We start from the raw sequence: 11,355 nt of genomic DNA, 5'->3' as shown, positions 1-11,355 counted from the left end.
GTAAAAGACAAACAACAGCATGTACAATGTATTCTCAGAGGATAGCACTTACAATTCATAATTAAACACTTGTTTCCAAAATGGTCCTTGATTTATATTAAGAGATTAGCCCTCAACTGTTATATTTACAATGCCCCTCGAGGTGTCATGGACTTCATGTATGGCAGTTAACAGTATCTGGTAGTTGGTATTCTCTCCCTCCTCCCTATCAGACCCCTAAGACACCACAGTCTGTCAACGGCTTCTGTGTTTTTACAACATAAGCCACTATGCCAAGAAACACTACAATGTCAAGAGGTGAGCAGGACCTGGATAGAACCCACTCCTAACGGATTCCAGTGTATGCCTTTGAAAATAGAATTAGAAATCTAATAGGAGAATGTGTGGTGTTTTTCTAAGTGCTGTTGTTTTGCCCAGGATGTTGATAGTGGCCTGGGACGTGCATCACGGACAGAGCTTCCAGTTCTCTTCCGAGTGTCTTCTCTTTATCCTAACTGGAATTTTTGGCTGCTAATCCATCTTGACTGACACCCCTCTTTGTCTCCCATTGTGCTCTACTTCTCCTGGCACCACTATGGGCACCAAGGCTTCTGGCCCAATCTGAGGGAGTCCGACTATGACAGTGTGGGCAAAGAGAAGGGCGCTGGCTTCAACAGCAACTTAACCTGGAACAAGGTCAATGCCATAGAAGTAGAATTCTAGAAGTCATTTCAATTCTAAGAAGCCCTTGTTTCTTCCTCAGTAGCATTATGCCTTCAGTTCTCATTTTATCTCTTGAGTGGTTACAGGTGGGGAAGGAGAACAGTGATTACCTTTCCGTCTTCCATGTTCTCGCATATGAGGTGAGGCATTCTCCTGCATCTGCAGCACTCACAAAACATGTCAGATGATCAATCTCAAATGATGACTGAATTAAATCAATGCTCTTTGTTTCAGTTCAACCCAGGTTTGGTATTTGTGCTGACTTTGACTCTGCCATTGGAGACCCAGAGGTAAGGCATTTAACCTTTCTATGAATAACCAATCGAGTGTGGAGGGATTGTCATTTTATTGTAATGAATGTCTTTCATGTTTTGTCCCAGGGTCATGTGTGAAACCCCAGACATCTTTGCCCACCAGACCCACCTCCCGATGTCCCTGGCTGGGGGGGAAACTGTGTACAGTCCTGGAGGTGACTGTCACTCATAGACTGTGATATTTAACAGTGTCACTCTTGACCTCACTAGCCCAATCAGTGTGCCAGATCGTCGAAACCTTACTTGGAGATCCTGCCCCCCAAACAACAGACCTGAACGGCCTATGTGAGAGATTGGCTAGTTTCTCAATCAAGGCATTTCTTCAACTTTAAAACTGCTATAACATAAGTACCACTTATAAGTAGGATGCTAGACTGTAAGTCGCTCTGGGGAAGAGCATCTGCTCAATGACAAATGCAAATGTGAAAATTATGTAGCTTGTACCATTACAGGTGGGTTTTAATCAGATTTATAGCTGAAAAGCTTCTCTCGCAAGAAACACTGCTGACTGGTGTAACAACAGAAATCTTAGAAAGTCGAAAGTGCTCATGGAAGACCTTTATAAGGTTTCTCGAAACACAACAAAGTCTAGGAGAGTAGACTGTCTGTCCCTTCCACTTTTCTCTCTCCTATCAAGAAGCCGCTTGGTTTGATGAACCTCATGTTTGAGGCCCTCTAAATCTGACTCAAAGGTCTGAGCAAAGGCAAACAGGCTTCTCATTCAAGAATGTTGTATTCTTTGGGTTGAGAGACTGGACCACTTGCATTATCTTGCAATTCTTCTTTGAAAACGCCTCTAACTCAGCTGTGAGACTGTCAAGCACCTGATAATAGATATTTGGAAGCTCTCAACATCACTTTGGTCACAATTTTTCTGTGCTACAGTGCTCATCGTCAATGAGTCGTGAAATCTTAAGCTTGTTTTAGGCTGTCTTTTACATGCTGTTTGTAAACTTATTTTTCAGTGCTCTGCAATCTCCAAAGTAACTCTCACTTCTGTAGTCCTGTAATGTGTCTGTAAGGTCACCTACTAGATCCACAGCCCTTGCTAGGTCAAGAGAGCTTGATTGGAGCATGTCAGAAAGACATTTGGCATCACCAAGCACTTTACAAAAAGTAACCAAAAGCCCTATGAAATGTAAATCTATCTGAGAAAGACCCCTTGCCTCCACTGATTTATCACCACTATTTTCAAGTGTGATATCCTGAAGCACTCTCAGAACTGCTGGAAGCCTGTCCCTCAGATTACAGCATGCCATGTATCTGCATGCCCACCTTACATCCGTAAGTCTCTGTCGTTCCCTGGGCTGCTGCTGTGGATACATCTCATTCTGAACTGCAAGCCACTTGAGATGAGCATATGAGCCAGATACAAAGTTATTAAGATTCTGCAGGAGAGCAAAAAAAAGTTAACTGCCTCAGGTACTGATTTTACAGAATCGACAAGAACAAAATTCAAACACTGTGCATTATGGTGCACATAAAATGCTAATCTCGTGCTGTTTTTAATCCGTGCAGACACAGCAGAATGCATACCACTCATGACGGATGCACCGTCACAGCCTTGCCCCAGAAGCTTATTTCTGTAGTCCAGACCAGGTTTTTCAAGGCAATCGATTATCATTTATGAGACCTGCTCCATCTAAGCTTTCAGCTGATCAAAAGTGTCAAACTTTTGTGGATGGCCCCGTTGTAATAGTACCTCACAACTAAAGACATTTTATTTTTTATTTAAATCTTTGGTTTCATCTGCAATTACACTACACTAAAAACTTCACTTTCTTTTGCTTCTCTTGTTATTTCACTTTGTACCATCTCAGCTAAGCCCTCAAGGACTTCGTTCTGGATTTGGTGGCTTGTTACAGTTACAGTTAAGTCATTTAGCAGGCGCTCTTATCCAGAGCGACTTACAAATTGTGTACTTAACATTGCCAATCAAGTCTCATTGCAAAGGGTCTAAATTCCTATGTAAATATGGTATTTCTGTTTTTTATTTTTAATACATTTCTAAAAACCTATTTTCACTTTGTCATTATGGGGTATTGTGTGTAGATTGATGCGGGGAAAAATGCATTTAATCCATTTTAGAATAAGGCTGTAACATAACAAAATGTGAAAAAAGTCAAGAGGTCTGAACTTTCTGAATGCATTGTAAAATATGCCTCTGTTGCTGGGTAACAGAAACTCAAACTGTTGGTTGACTGTTGATGACACTTTTGACCTTCGGTGACGATTGTACTTATCTTTGCCTCTTTCTGACTGGGGTGATTCTCAGTGACTGGGGGTTATAACTGGGGGTTACGGAAGCTCATTAAGGGTGACTTCTGTGGGACTCCCTGTGACTGTGAGTGACTTTTGGTGGATTAGGAAATGAAAGCAACATGCAGAGGACAACACCCTGTGTCTTAGTTCCACTCATTGTCTGAATCATTCTTAAGATCCAAGATGAGAGTACACTAGTATAGTAGTACACAGGAGAAGTGTACTCTGTGTGTGTGGGATGTTTGTGCAGAGTGTTGCACTCTCAAATGTGGATGATGATATGTACTACTTCTATGTGTATCAGTTGTAGCCCTCTGGCTTTGCCGTTGACTGTATTCTTCTAATGTCTTTCTTAGAAGAGAATGCTGAGAGGAACATGCTGAACCCAACTTCCAGAGAATCCTCCATTGAAAGATCTTCAGAGGGTAGGTGACTTATCCACATCTCTCAGTAGTGTGTATCCCTTTATTTTGAGAACATACACTGATGCTAAAGGATGTTGCTGTGTCCAGGTGTTAATAGACTGGATCAACAATGAGCTGGAGGAGGACAGGATCATCTTCAAAGACTTGGAGGAGGATTGCTATGATGGGCAGGTGCTCTAGAAGTTATTTGGTAAGGAATCATTTGTTTGGACTCTGTGTAGTGGCTGAGCTTGGTGTTTTTCTGATGAACTATATCATATTTTGATGCGAGCAACATCACTGTTTTCACAGTTTATTTGATTCTGATAAATGGTGTAAGTGTTTAGGGTGAGTGTTTATAAAGCATTTGCAGTGTGTAGGTGTGTTTGTGTTTATTATGATGCTCTGAGCGACTGCTTTATAAGTCCCTGTGTGTCTCTTCTCTGCTGGTGACAGTGAAGCTGTCGGGTTGGAAGCTAAATGTGGCTGAGGTGACCCAGTCAGAGAGAGGACAGAAGTAGATGCTCCAAACGGTACTGGAGTCGGTCAACCAGCTGCTCAGGCCTCACGGCTGGTCCATTGAGTAGAACATTGACTGTGAGTTGTATTTTACAGTCTAAGACCAAACATTCATAGGTGCCATTCAATTGCCAGTCCGAGTGGCTAACACAACATTTAACACACTTAATAATATATTCTGTATTGTGATCAGTTGTCTTTGATAACATGCTAACAAAGTATCTAATAAAAATCATAATTTTACCATTAAATTGACCTCTAGAAAGCACTTCATTAAAAAACATTTTACCTTAGTAGTCATAATTTAAACCTGGTGAATGCTGACAGCTCCCTCTGCTGGTCCCCTCCACCATCCACAGCTATCCATACTAAGAACCTGGTGGCCACACTGTACCTGCTGGTGACTCTGGCCATGCACTATCTGTCCCCCATCAGGTTGTCTAAACACATGTCTGTACAGGTGGTGGTGGTCAAGGTGAGGAGACACAACACATATATCTATTATCTGTTGCACATCATGATTGTAAATGAGAACTTGTTTTCAACTGGCGTACCTGGTTAAATAAAGGTGAAATAAAAGAATAAATGATGATGACTCATTGGGAGAATCTCAATTGCATTCATCCTCACATCCTCGATTGGGAGGGACCTCTGGCTTTCTCATCCAATGGGTTTTGAGGAGACGTGGAGAGAGGACGTAATTCAGATTCTTCCACTGACCTGTATAGGTTGTTTAGTTTGTTTTAGAAAAGGGAGGGCGTACTGCAGACGTCATGTGATTAAGGAGCTGACGAGCACCACAGAGTAAGTACTATTGTTCAGTTTTTGTTAGGTTTCTTTTTGGGGGGGAGAGGGGGATCCTTATTGTATACGTAGTTATGACAATAACATTTCTGTTTTCTATTATTTTTTTCTAGAATGATGATAGGTAGATTTCTTTTTTTAATCTTTTTTTTTTTACTGCATCTCAGAAAGGGATGCATTTGACACACTCTTGGATCACACACCTGACAAGCTCAATGTTATGAAGGAGGTCAAATATTTGAAGAGAGATTTAAACATGCGTTCCTTTACACTTTAGGGGTTGGCGGCTTAAGTTGAGCAATAGGGGTAAGATCAGCCAACCTTGTTTCTAGGAAACCACACAGAATTAATAATTTGACCAGAAAGCGGTCATCATTTCATGGAGTCTGTGAAGGAAGAAACCACATGAAAACTGATTAAACTTTCTAGCTCTCCCTGTAGATTTTGCAGTGACCTAGTGTCCCCATGAGTGACAGAACACTGAGCCAATCATGGCTCAACTACAGAAGATTACCAACCCCTACTCTGTACTTTCCGCTGAGCCGCTGAGGTAGGCTGAAACACCTGCATTTTGGAGCTGCCTCACTCAAGAAAGCAACAAATAGACCATGTTTGTATGCAGCTTTGTTAACTCAATACATTTTTGTTTACATTGTTTGCAAATTGATATGTGACACGTATTAGTGCTAAATTAACAAGCAATTAAATATTACTATAATATTTTTTTTTGCTAAACAGGTGGGGTTCATAACAGGTGGGGCTCTGCCCCCCTGGCCCTGAATGATGGGTCGCCACTGCTTCTTCCATATCCTCATGTGTTGCCAATGTTTGACAACCCAAGTTTGCTGATGGTGTGTATCTGGTTCTGCTGATGGGACTGCTGGAGGACTACTTTGTCCCCCTCTACAACTTCTTCCTCACACCGGAGAACTTTGAGCAGATGGTAGGTAGGACTTTTAGAAGTGGTGTTTCTCTGTGAGAGGTGGACATGTAGAAGTGGTGTTTCTCTGTGAGAGGTGGACTTGTAGAAGTGGTGTTTCTCTGTAAGAGGTGGACTTGTCGAAGTGGTGTTTTTCTGTGAGAGGTGGACTTGTAGAAGTGGTGTTTCTCTGTGAGAGGTGGACTTGTCGAAGTGGTGTTTCTTTGGTCGACCGCTAGCAGGTTCATCTTGTTCATTCTCTCCCCTGGTTCCCCTCAGGCCCACAATGTGACGTTTGCCTTTGAGCTGATGCAGGACAGAGCCCTGAAGAAACCCAAAGCCAAACCAGACGGTACAGTACTGACACAATATATAACATCAGTGTTTCCCAAACTAGGGGTTGCGACCCCATGTGTTTTTGCCTGATTTAAAAATGGGGTTGTGAGAGAAAATGTGCAATGATGTTGTTCTTTTCTACACAGAATATCATACAACATTATTGCCTGATGATCTTCTGAACATCCCAATACCTTTCTGATGCATTTCAGTCACTTCAAACTATACTTCCTTCAGATGGAAATACTGTCAAAAGTACTGTCAGACTGATTTGTAATAGATTGTAATAACCCCAATTAAAAAAGTAAACATTGGCTGTAATTTTTTTTTACAAAGTTTGGGAACACCTGCTTTAGATGAACAGGGAGAGTGGTAACACATGGTAGTGAACTTTCAGTAGAAGAGGGAAGCCTTCTGAATGTAGACTGTCATCGGAATGCTCATGATGCTTGAGTATCTTTAATGTCTTAATGTCCAGGAGGTGGAGCTCTTTTCTCACTTTATATACTTGAACATTGATGTAAGTCTAAGCCAGCGTGTGACCCGAACTCACCCAACCTCACCCCAACCTCACCCCGCCAGCTTTTGTCTTCCTGAATATAACGTCTCACATTATGAATTGTCAAAAGAAAAGTGTTAATATTTTTATGTTTGTATACCAATATTACCCAGAATCAGTCAAGCAGCATGAGCTTTTCTTTGTGTTTGTGATTTTCCCTCAGAGAGAAGTTTATTTTTGTTTTTATAAATAATAAATTACTTATTTTGTGTGCATTGTTTGGTTATAGACATTGTGAACCTGAACTTGAAGTCCACCTTGAGGGTGTTGTACAACATTTTCACCAAATGCAAGAACTCTGAGTGACAGACACAGTCGCACGCAGTCACACACACAGTTACAGTGTGAGGAGAATGAAGGCACTGTGCTTGTGCCCACTTTGAGCCTAAACAATGATTGAACTCACGGGAAATAGACTAAATCCACCCCTCGTATCAGTGCTGTGGGACTTACAGATACCCCCGAGGATTGGCCTGAAGAGACAGATGGTTTGTATTTAATCTCCCCCAATGTCAGTATTTAATTCCTCCTTTATGCTAACCACAACCCATACTCCAGCACACTTATGTTTTAATACTCAGTCAACACTGGAGAATGTATTATGCAATTGGAAAACATGGACAGCAAATTTGAGATACCACCCATGATTGTATTTGTTGGTGACAGAGATATGGTTGTTGCATTCATCCATTTCCAGTCCTATGAATTTAATCAAGTGAGATCCTAAGTGCGTATGTATCATAAAAAATAAGCTTTTTAACAAAATATAATAAGTATTACACAAGGCCTTACTTTGAAGGCCTATTTTTACCCTAATCCAAAGGCCAGAAACTCATACAAATCACTTTGACCCAAAACCATCATTATCACTTTTCCCAGCATGTTTTTTTTACTTTACAGGGTACCATTACAGTTGTAAGTGTTTGTACCCCTTTAGGAACAAATCAAACCCTTTTTTTGTGTAATACAATGGCCTGAAACTCACGCAGTGTGTTTAAAACTGTTCCAATGTCTTTATGGGTCCACAGACTCAACAATTTCCATGTTGATTTAACACTCTGTGTTCATTTTTTTTTTTTTTTTTACACTGGAGAATTTGCTGTGTGGGTGTGTATTTTCTGCAAAAAGCCTCTACTGCTTTATAAGAAGAAATTTATGTGTCAAATGCTGTATATTTTATCTCATAAAGCTTTATACAGTATATTATTATTATTGATGTACTTCTATTGTATCAATCCTTCCAATGACTGGAATGAATTGCAAAAATCACTGAAGCTGGGGACTTATATCTCCCTCTCTAACAATAAGCATCAAGCTGTCAGCAGCTTACCAATCACTGTACCTGTACACAGCCCATCTGTGAATAGCACACCCAACTACCTCATCCCCATATTGTTATTTATTATTTTGCTCTTTAGCATCCCAGTAGCTCTACTTGCACATCATCATCTCCACATATATCACTCCAGTGTTAATGCTAAATTGTAATTATTTCGCCTCTATGGCCTATTTATTGACTTACCTCCCTACTCGTCTACATTTGCACAGACTGTACATAGATTTTTCTATTGTATTATTGACTGTACGTTTGTTTATCCTGTAACTCTGTGTTATTGATTTTGTCGCACTGATTTGCTTTTTCTTGGTCAGGTCGCAGTTGTAGATGAGAACTTGTTCTCTATTGCCTACCTGGTTAAATAAAGGTGGGTAAAAAATGTAAAAGATAAATGAATTGTAACAGTGCTATTTTAGTATTCTCTGACTGACTATATGGACAGGTTGAAGCCATATTTCTTGATGCCGACCCTATTGCCTTTCACCTTATGTGCAATATTATTTATTCTCCTTCTGTACCGCAGAGCATCATTGTGTTGACCTGCCCTTCAGATGAGAGCGAAAGAGAGCTGAATGTACAGGAGTCCACTCATGCATTTTAGACCATGGGTAAATTATTAAGTGGTCAAGTCTGGATCGCCAGGAGACAGGCAGTTCAATGGAAACATCTCGCCTCCCTTCTCGTGTGTATCTGCCTGGACGTGTCTGTCTATCAAGAAATAAATGTTTGAATTCAGAGAGCCGGTGAATGTGTTTAATTATACACTTCACACCAGTGGAGGTTGCTGAGGGGAGGACGGATCATAATAATGTCTGGAACGGAGCGAATGGAATGGCGTCAAACAAATGGGAACCATGTATATGATACCATTGCACTGATTCCACTCCAGTCATTACCGCAAGCCTGTCCTCCCCAATTAAGGTGCCAACAGCCTCCTGTGCTTCACACACGGTAGCTTTCTTTGTCTTCAGAAGTGAATCAGAAGTGTGGCGGAGATTGGAACTCACAACACAAGCCTTCTGGTTTTGGTTTAGCAAAAGGAATGATGGGGTTTATTTTAGGACTGTGTCTTTATTTTCTTGTCTATGGTAACCATGACTACTACTTCTCCCTTTTTTCCCTTTCCTCTTCGGGTTGATGGAGTGTGCGTGTTTCCTCTGCTCCTCTGACGTAGAGATGGTGCACATGCAGTGTGTTGTCTCTTCTCTCTCTGTATATGATTGGGGAGTGCTGGAGGACAGACTACAGCCATGATACAGCCACTGAGCACAGACGTCAATTCAACGTCTATTCCACGTTGTTTCAATGCAATTTCATTGAAATGATGTGTAAACAATCTTGATTCAACCAGTGTGTGCCCAGTGGGATGTTTGTTTTGGCCTCCTGTGGTATGGTTGCCACTTCTATTAGGTGAAGTGACCTCGCTTTCACCTCTAAGCAGTTGTCTCTATCCAAATGCTCTAAACTATAAGTCTGGACCACTTGGCTTCATATACATGGCCTCTCCTCAGAACACACTGTGTGTAACAAAACTGAGGTTTACTTCTGCTTACTTCTTCCCTTCCACATCCTCTCATTTCTCTTTTGACTGTTTTCAGTCCTTCATTCTGACCTTCTGTTTCTCACAAATTGTTATTTTTGGTCCTGAATTGTATGAAGACTGTTTGTGCTGCTATCCTGTAACACGTTTCTGGAGAAGTGCTTGTCAGATTGGGTGTATTTTACTCTGTCGCAATGCTATTTTGATTGATTCAGTGTTGACATTAGTCAGGAAGCAGAGTACAACACTGTTATTTCCTTATTCTATCTGTTTGCTGCTACTGCTCTGAAGGTATGATTATTCAATTTGCCTTTTGTTGTCAACCTCAGACAGAAGAGTACATCACAAAGACAGATATGGGACAGTGAAGCTACACTCTAGTCTCAGGAAGACACTTTGACATATTGTGTTAAATCCCAGTCAGGTTAGTGTAGAGTCAGGATGCATTCCTCTGAGTTTGATACTGTGTGTTGTTTTGGGGCCCAGAATCCCCAAAAAGCATTCAGAGGGACATGATGTTACGGGGTTATAGCCATTTTGCTCTATTCATGCTATTTGTGTGTGCTCAGCTTTGTGTGTGCTCAGTGTGCAGAAGTGCACTCACAGAGATGGAAGTGATCAAATCAGATACTGAAGTTTGAAGTGGTCCTTTACATGAATTGAATATAATTGAATTTGAACTATTCCTGAACTATTATTTCAAGCGTAGGCTACACTGATACCAGGTACAGTCACTTGATATCTTGCTCAGCAGAGGGGATAAGGATGATTTTCCTGATATGTAGAAGGGGGAAGACCCTGAAGTCTACATTCAGCTGTATTCCAGCTAACGTCATCTTTTGGATATCATATTTTCCCTCCAAACTGGTTGTTAAGTAGTGTGCTTCTCAACTTAAAATGTATGTGTTGAAACAGGTGAGTGGAAAAACATTGTTCAGCCATCATCTTTTCCCGAAGTTGAAAGTGATAAGATTGACCCTTGTTTTACATTTCACTCCCCTCCATCAGCCAAGTTATTCTCTTCAAATGATCATCCATCATCAACGCCCAATGATAGCACATTATTATACTACTATACCAATGATAGCACATTATTATACTACTATACCAATGATAGCACATTATTATACTACTATACCAATGATAACACATTATTATACTACTATACCAATGATAGCACATTATGATAGCACATTATTGTACAACTATACCAATGATAGCACATTATTATACTACTATACCAATGATAGCACATTATGATACTAATATACCAATGATAACACATTATGATACTACTATACCAATGATAACACATTATTATACTACTATACCAATGATAGCACATTATTATACTACTATACAAATGATAGCACATTATTATACTACTATACCAATGATAACACATTATTATACTACTATACCAATGATAACACATTATTATACTACTATACCAATGATAACACATTATTATACTACTATACCAATGATAGCACATTATTATACTACTATACCAATGATAACACATTATTATACTACTATACCAATGATAGCACATTGTTATACTACTTTACCAATGATAACACATTATTATACTACTATACCAATGATAACACATTATTATACTACTATACCAATGATAACATATTATTATACTACTATA

General features: G+C 40.2%; 4 long non-coding RNA genes across 4 annotated transcripts; all 4 read left to right on the top strand.

The window, feature by feature from the left end:
* The first annotated feature begins 786 nt into the window (after positions 1–786).
* LOC135555144 (uncharacterized) lies at positions 787–4,333 on the top strand. The gene is made up of 6 exons (XR_010457841.1): positions 787–842; positions 937–992; positions 1,083–1,171; positions 3,635–3,703; positions 3,791–3,893; positions 4,139–4,333. It is a non-coding gene; the product is annotated as an uncharacterized LOC135555144 (long non-coding RNA).
* Positions 4,334–4,900: 567 nt separating this feature from the next.
* On the top strand, positions 4,901–5,742 carry LOC135555146 (uncharacterized). The gene is made up of 3 exons (XR_010457843.1): positions 4,901–5,005; positions 5,283–5,311; positions 5,447–5,742. It is a non-coding gene; the product is annotated as an uncharacterized LOC135555146 (long non-coding RNA).
* Positions 5,743–5,758: 16 nt separating this feature from the next.
* Positions 5,759–6,548, top strand: LOC135555145 (uncharacterized). Its single transcript, XR_010457842.1, has 3 exons — positions 5,759–5,948; positions 6,204–6,276; positions 6,407–6,548. It is a non-coding gene; the product is annotated as an uncharacterized LOC135555145 (long non-coding RNA).
* A 597-nt stretch (positions 6,549–7,145) lies between these two features.
* Positions 7,146–8,850, top strand: LOC135555143 (uncharacterized). Its single transcript, XR_010457840.1, has 3 exons — positions 7,146–7,307; positions 8,470–8,522; positions 8,679–8,850. It is a non-coding gene; the product is annotated as an uncharacterized LOC135555143 (long non-coding RNA).
* The last annotated feature ends 2,505 nt before the right edge of the window (positions 8,851–11,355 follow it).

This window comes from Oncorhynchus masou, chromosome 15 (assembly GCF_036934945.1).
Source record: "Oncorhynchus masou masou isolate Uvic2021 chromosome 15, UVic_Omas_1.1, whole genome shotgun sequence".
NCBI classification, from domain to species: Eukaryota; Metazoa; Chordata; class Actinopteri; order Salmoniformes; family Salmonidae; genus Oncorhynchus; species Oncorhynchus masou.
Note: the sequence above shows the minus strand (reverse complement) of the source record. Positions and strands in the feature narration are given on the sequence as shown.